This window comes from Neomonachus schauinslandi, chromosome 6 (genome assembly GCF_002201575.2).
Source record: "Neomonachus schauinslandi chromosome 6, ASM220157v2, whole genome shotgun sequence".
Classification (NCBI taxonomy): Eukaryota; Metazoa; Chordata; class Mammalia; order Carnivora; family Phocidae; genus Neomonachus; species Neomonachus schauinslandi.
The window spans coordinates 90,570,773-90,578,878 of NC_058408.1; the positions used below are offsets into that span (position 1 = coordinate 90,570,773).

The following is an 8,106-nucleotide window of genomic DNA, read 5'->3' on the forward strand; positions in this document are numbered from 1 at the left end:
GTGCGACTCTTGATCTCGGGGTCATGGGTTCGAGCCCCACGTTGGGTGTAGAGATTACTAAAAATTAATAAATAAACCTTAGGGAAAAAAGAATATTCTTGACAGCACTATTCATAATAGCAAACAGCTGGAAACAACCCACCAGCAGTAGAATGGATAAATAAATAATAAACTGAGCTCCAGTCATAATGGGATACTACACGGCACTATAGTAAAATGGATGAACTCCTGCTATATACATTATGAATAAGCCTCCCAAACACAATATTGAGGGGAAGAAACGAGACACTAAAGAGATTTTGTTTATGTAAACGTTCAAAAGCAGGCACAATGAATCCATGGTATTGGAAGCCAAGGTAGTGGTTACCTTGGTTGGGAAGTGACTGGATAAGGATTTAAAAAGAGCTTCTGGGTGCTGGTGATTTTCTGTTTCTCTATGTCGGTACTGGTTATGTGGGTATGTTCAGTCTTTGAAAATTCTTTTAAGTTATATACTTCTGATTTTTGTATTTTTCTTCAAATAAGATACATGGCAATAAAAATGTTTTAAATTCAGATTCCTAGGCCCTAACAAAAATCTACTGACTGTAGGTTATGGTTTTCCTGGGGTATTCCAATGCAAAGCAAAGGCTGAGAATCACGTGACGGGATGATCTACATCCAGTGGTGTGCTGGAGCCAGCCCCCACCAGCCCATGAGAACTGGTTGTTAAATTTTCAGGATTTTTACAAAACTGTTAAAGCATAATGTACAGAGTTGTCAAGTCACTATGTTGTACATCTGAAATTAATGTAACACTGGGTGTCACTGTCCTTCAATAAACAAATAAACAAACACATAAATAAATTAGGGTCAGTATTAAAAATTAAATTATACCAAGTTTTGATTAAAGAAATTATACTAAAAACAAAGGTACTAAATTCTCAAAACTCATTGTTTTCTAATTATTTTATTACATTTTACTATTACCTACATTTTGGGGTTATTTATGCCAATTTTATCTGTATGGTGGAAATACTAGATCGCAGTGGGCTACTGGGCCATCTCTCCCCAACTCCACACTCAGTCACAATGGTAGCTTGAAATTGGCCGTGGTGGGAGTCTTTATACCACAGAAATTGGCAACCACTACAATTCAGGGCTTGCTTTGTTGTTTTGTTGCTTGTCTTGACTTAAGAAAATGATTAAAAAATCCTAACAATGCAGATTAAACTTAAAAGTGTGTTACATGTGGAGCTGTTACATTGTGAATAATACATTTAAGGAAATATCTTTACACTGTTAAAAGCTATTATCCGGTTCAGCAGAGAAGTTATTCGTATCTTTGATAAATGAGTACAGTTCTGACATGTCTTTGTTGTTCCACTTTTATCTTGCTCATTAACGTAATGGAAAATATCAGCCAAAATTTATATGGGAATTACACCCCTTCATCAATTGTACCACAGGTAGGTTATGGATAAAAAAGTTCAGCAAAAAACAACCAGCATTCCATAAAACCCAACTAGCTTTATGGAATTTACAATAAAGAGTATTGTCTATTTTTTTATTATTTGCAAAGTGTATGCTACATACATTCTTTATGTCAGTTAAATTTATAATCAACTTATGTATGCACATAAATGCATTCTTTTTTTTCCCAGAGAGCTGGTTGATTTACTAGCACACTGCTGTGTATGTACACCCCTTCCATGTTTAGGATTCCATGACTGTCTATTATGATTTAAGAAACAATCAAACAAAATAAGGTGGGAGTCTTACAGCCTGGAAGGTGTGAGTTTCAGCATAAGCTACAGTAACACCTCGACTTTAGACCTTCACTACTCAAAACTGGCTCCTTAGACCAGCCGTTTTGGCATCGATGGGGGGCTTGGGAGAAAGGCATCATCTCAGGTCCCACCCCAGAACTCCTGAATCAGAATCCGCACTGTATCAAGATGCCCAGGGATCTGTATGCACATTAAAGTCTGAGAAGCACTGCTTTACAAACAGACTCCTTGGTATGTACTAAAAAAATTTTTTTAAGAGTTTATTTATTTGACAGAGAGAGAGACAGGAGAGAGGGAATACAAGCAGGGGGAGTGGGAGAGGGAGAAGCAGGCTTCCCGCGGAGCAGGGAGCCCGCTGCAGGGCTCGATCCCAGGACCCTGGGATCATGACCTGAGCTGAAGGCAGATGCTTAACGACTGAGCCACCCAGGCGCCCCTGAACTAAAATTTATATAACCAATTTGAGACTAGTCATCTCAATCTAGCAATTGGTAATCTGGAAGCGGCTAGCAACCAGTTCAGCCACTTCCTAAAGCTGAATAAAAGGACATACATCTTGCAATTTACCTTTGTCAAACACTGAAAGGGAGACTGTGCCGCTAGGAAAATAAAGGCGATCCTGGGCCCCTCGGATTATTAATTTAAAAGCGGGGAGAAAGTACAGTAAGAAAAAAATCACCACAGTGGCTTTCCTCCCTGTACGTGACAAATAGGACGTGCTGCCAAAGACTTGGTTCCAAAAATCCGAAGCGGGACAGCGAGTGCCACATGACACAGTGTGGCAGCTGGGGAGAGGAGTGTGATGAAACACTTCCCGGGGATGTAATTTAGGCCAGGGTAGTTATCAAGCGCTGAGGGTGGAAGGGGAAATTGCTGTGCTTATGTTTTTCCTATCGATAGATTAGTCAGCGACACAGGACGAAAAGACAAGGCCAGAGCACAGACTGCAGCTCCTCACGCTCGAGTTAACTGAAACGACGGTAGGCAAGTCTCACGTATTTTGAAATTGAAAGCAAGAATGTTCTACCGGCAGTAATATTCTCTGGAAGCATTTCTTAGTTACTTGGCTGAAAATATAGTAGTTGCTCTGGGATGCAAGGGTCTATGTGGAAAAGATGTTCGATGCTTCAACAGTGTCTGCAAGGAAATGGGAGCCACAAACCTCCAAGAGGAGCTTGGTATTACTTCGCAGCAGATACTGAAGCAATAAAATAATTCAAGAATGCCGTGGCAACCCTACAGTGCAAGGAAAACCAATGTAATCGTGACTGGGCCCCTGGGACCTCCGGAGACCACTGGGCACGTTTTTACCCAAGAAGAAAGGTTACTATAACAACCCCTTGCAATGTCAGAATTCAAACAACTCTATTCATTTAGGGGAAAAATGATAACGTTTTCCCTTGAAATACTCTAGGAAGGCAAAGCAGAGAAGAGAACTGTCTCTTACTGAGCACCAACTATGTGCTTTACGTGTATGATTTCATAACATCTGCAGAATTTTCTGAGACGTGATACTGTCCCCACTCTATAGATGAGAAAAATGAGGTCCCAAGAAATACTTACATGTCACATAGTAAAAAGCCAGAGGTGCACAGACAAAATTGAAAAGCTCCATACTCGATTAAACCAGAAGGTTCCACAAAGACAAGGCAGAAGAATGGGGAGTGGGGCTGCTATGCTTTGAGTCAGCGGGAGGACTGCTCTGCATTGGCGTCAAGGCAGAGAAGTGAGGTTTCTCTTAGTGCCCACTGTATCTTTACACTGCTGGAGTCCTCTTATCGCCCATTTCCAGATCTATCTTAGGTTTCCAACGGATTTCATACTTGATAGTTGTCATTTTGGCTACATGGGAGGGTTTGGAAGACTTGGCACTTTTCAGGCAGTGTTAATGTACTAGAAGTGAGACCTGGGTTGGGACTTGGGAACCCGGGTTCACGTTCCGCTGCATCTGTTATTAACCACGAGAGTGGGTAAGCTAGATCATTTCTCTGGGTGGCAGGTTTTTTCACTTACATGAGGTTGTCTTAAGTATCTCTGAGGACTTTTCTGGATGCATGAGTCCACTCTCCATGACTCAACTGTTTAAGATTTGACTTCAGTCAAAATATATTATAAATGACCTGGAGAGTTAACAAATTTGTCCAGACAGGCCTGCTATGTGGTTCAAGTTAGATCAAAAACAAAACTAACAAAACAAAAAACCCCGTAAGAATAATTATTTAACTCCTGTGTCTACCATCTGCAAAAATAACCTGGGATGAAATGGTTTAAAGTGTTTCTCTCCCCTGCCCTCCAGGAGTTGATTTAAAGCAAATACATATTCAAGTTCTTAGGCAGACCTGGGTGCAAATCTAAGCTCTACCTTCTGTTAGCTCTTTGAACTTAACATATCTGAGTTCTGTTTTTTTTTTGTTTCTGTAAAATTGGAATTGGTAATTTTAGTTGAGATGCAGTAAAATGTCTGGCATCTAATAGGCTCATAATAATCACTGGTTATTATTATTCCAGTGCTCATTAGGGGTTTGGACTATGCTTCAACAGTGTCTGCAAGGAAATGGGAGCCACAATTCAAAGGAACTTTCCTCACAGAGGGATGGAGCCTGAGATGGTAACCTCATTAGTATGGGGAACTCGGCATTAACCTGTGTCTATGCAATAAATAAGGACAGGTGCAGAGTGAAGAAATGGAATTGCTTCTTCTGTACCTACTGGCATCTCTTTCTTTCTTTGCAAAACTTCTGAATTCACCCCTTAGCGGACAGACCCTTACCAGAGACATGCTAATGCACTAGATGGGACAGCTGGAGGGAGTATTTGGAGACAGAAGTGTCCTGGGACATCTGGAGAGAGTGGCTGTCATACCCACAGTTCATGTCAGTTTATTTATTTGCCTATTTTCCAATTTCTGCCCTATGTGCACAAGGAACACAGGATTTCAGGAAGAGGAGGTGGTGACTTTGTTTATAAATGAAAAAAAATAATTCGGAGGCTGATATATAACCAACCAGTCCATACACATCCCGTCCATTTGAGTGACTGCCTCTTGGTCTTCCCAGCAAAGCTTCCCTTCCCCCTCCCCCACTCTCCCACCTCCTCCCCCTTTCTACACAACATAAGCCACTTTTCCTGACTTAAGTTTCCTTCCTTCTCCAAGTTTTGTTTTGGTGTTGTGAGGCTGGTGGGAAGCCTGAGTGGAGAAGAGAAGATGAACACAAAAACCAAATTCAGATCACCTGTACTCTCTGAACCCAATTACACGAAGCAAGAGTGAGGCCTTCAAACAGCGAGACTGAAATGCCTGTTTTCTAAAAGAAGACCAATCAAAAAGATTTTTTTTTAATTCCCCTGTTTTCTACCGGCAAATTTCCCGAGTGAAGAACAATAAAATTTCAAGTATCTCCATCCATGTTTCAAGATAGGTCAAGCATATGAACCAAAGCCTTCTGAAGTTCAATAAAGCAAATGAATGATTGCTATTTAAATTACATTAGGGATAACATACTAATTATAAGGTCTTGCTAACATCTGACTCAGAATATAATTTTACACTTTATTTATTTTTAGGTTTTTTTATTTTCTAAATTTTTTATTTTCTAAACTCTCTGCCCAACATGGGGCTCGAACTCAGGCCCCCAAGGTCAAGAGTCGCATGCTCTACTGACTGGGCCAGCCAGATGCCCCTAATTTTACTTTTTAAATAACTCACAGGTTTATAGTTGCTATGCTGGTATTTTTATGACACAACACTGCTGCAGTTAACTAAGTATCAGTTGATGGTGAGGTCTTAACCTGCAATGGGATCTTCTCAGTGTTCTTATGATCTATTCTGTAATGATACACTGTAGAACAACTTGTACAGGACAAAGCTATTATAGGACAGCTTATAATAACCCCTTAAATGCTTAAAGGTATCTCTTAGCTAATTAAGCTTTTAGGGCTATTAGCTTGAGTTGGGATATCAGTACATTTTTTAAAAGAGAACATATTAAGGTTTTCTTTACTAATTTGTTCCCCATTTCATTATTTGTTTACTCCTTTATATAATGCTGCCTAAGAAGGATTGACTACTGTTAGAAATTATTCTACAAAGGGGCGCCTGGGTGGCTCAGATGGTTAAGCGTCTGCCTTCGGCTCAGGTCATGATCCCAGGGTTCTGGGATCAAGTCCCGAATCGGGCTCCCTGCTAGGCGGGGAGCCTGCTTCTCCCTCTGCCTCTGCCTCTCTCTTTCTCTCTGACTTTCATGAATAAATAAATAAAACATTTAAAAAAAATTATTCTACAAAAAGTAGGCAAGTTGGGAAGAGAAGGCTGTCAATCCTGGTAAAAACTGAAAATGTCCTGCTTAATCTTTACTGGCCATTTTCAGGATTTTGGTTGGGATTTATCTATTATGCATTCAAATTTATCTATATGTCACATTTTAGACAAATTAAGGTTCCAAAAGGAATTGAGTACTTTAAACTATCATGCTAAATAGTAATGCTTTCTCAAAAATGCTGTGCAGATTCAAACAGCTCACAATTTTGTTACAATGCTTTTGAAACAATAACACCTTTGAGTTTGAGATACTGTAATTTAGCAGTTCTAGATGACTGCATAATCTCTCCCTGTTCGGCTGAAATTCTACCTTCTGTCTTTTCCTAAACTCTCACTCATTTATCATCTATCCAGACAAAATATGTGCTTGAAATTTCTTCCACGAATACATGGAATTGCAAAGTAATTCCACAGAGTGGAAAATGTTGAACTTCTCGTAAATGTACCACTGACCTCCCAATTCAGTATGGGAGGTCATGTATGACCTGTATGATCTTGATTTATCCTCTAATTTCTCATACATGAATGTTTAATATCTTGCCTTTTAAATCTGTTTGTTAAGATCTTTAAGATCAGAGATCCCCTGATAAAAACTTTCTTAAATCTTAGTGCTATGCCAGAAAGTACACATGAATACTTACTATTACACCATTTTATTTAAGAGAAGGGTGTTTATTCTTTTGCAACAGTTGGGCTGTTTCATGTTATTATATGAACTGTAATTACCAAGTTATCTTAGGCAACTCACTTAACCTTTCTTGGCCCCAATTTCCCTACTAGAGAAGAATTTTTCAACTGGAAAATCTAGGTTTTAGTGTAAGACAGAATTTTTAAAAAATCCTAGTTCTTCCATTTCCTAGAAGTAGGAATGGAATATATTATCTAACTTCTCTGAACTTCCAATCAATTGTTCACCTGTCTTTTGGGGATCAAGAGAATAGTTTCACCTCACAGGGTTTTTTTTTTTTTTTTTTTTAAGGTGCAGAATGAGAACATAAATGTAAAGAATGCAACAAATTATCCGAACTTTGGTTTATGCTAAAAAAATATGAGCTATTATTATATCAAGTTTCTTCCAGCTCTAGAGTGCTAAGACTAGAAGTAAAACCTTAATTATCAAGCACCCAGATCCCCAGCATCCTCAGTGATTCTGACATCCCTTTGACCCCCACCCCTCCACAAAAGTCATAAAGTACAAACCGATTCAAGGTTCATTTTAGTACCATTTACTCGCAGAGTAAAGAGAATAATTTTATTAATCACTGAACTTGTGATGTTCATAACTGAGTCCATGAAAAAATGGTAAAGACAAATTGTTTTAAGACAAATGACTGAGAAACTTGTTCTGAAATCCATGCTCAGAATTAGACACAACATGTCATCAATCTACGGTCATGGGTTTGCACCGAGACACTGACCTGGCTTTCTGGAAGTGAAGAACAGAACACCCTGCTCACAGCTGGACTTACCTACATAAAAGAGAGAAACACTTGTAAGTCCTACTGCTGACCAGGAGCACATGGGGAGCCACCACAATTTTCAACACACAATTTTCTCCCCTCTACCCCCAAAGGGCAGAATCTGCTTTACTTTTGCTAAGTGCCAGTACTGAAGTGGCATTTCTTTGGGTCAAATACATCCTGAAATAGCTAGGTTAACATTTTGTAGCATTTGTGAAAATATATTTCTGAACATTTGGGGATGATACCAAAAAAAAAAAGCACTTGGCCCAAACCCACAGATAGGAACAAGGAAAATCTTCCAGGCATTTTACCATACAGAAGTCATAGAAGTGGACACACTATTCCTCCAAAATAATATTTTGGGGCAATATCATCATAAGTAAAAGATGAAATGATTCTACTTTTTCCTATTAAATTGTATTTGTATAGTTTATAAGTTGTGATACTGGGCCAATGGCATCAAATTACCTGTGTTTCTATTTTCACCGCTGTGATCACACACAGCCCTAAGTACTTAAATTTACACTACCTTCAACATTTGGAAAAATAACAACCA

The 8,106-nt window shown here is 39.1% G+C and overlaps 1 protein-coding gene across 1 annotated transcript in view; it reads right to left on the reverse strand.

The window, feature by feature from the left end:
* RHOBTB1 (Rho related BTB domain containing 1) overlaps positions 1-7,548 on the reverse strand; it is a 61,157-nt gene extending 53,609 nt beyond the window's left edge. The window contains 1 exon segment of the mRNA XM_021699699.1: positions 7,506-7,548. The gene's annotated coding sequence lies outside the window, so the exon portion shown is untranslated.
* Between the last annotated feature and the right edge of the window lie 558 nt (positions 7,549-8,106).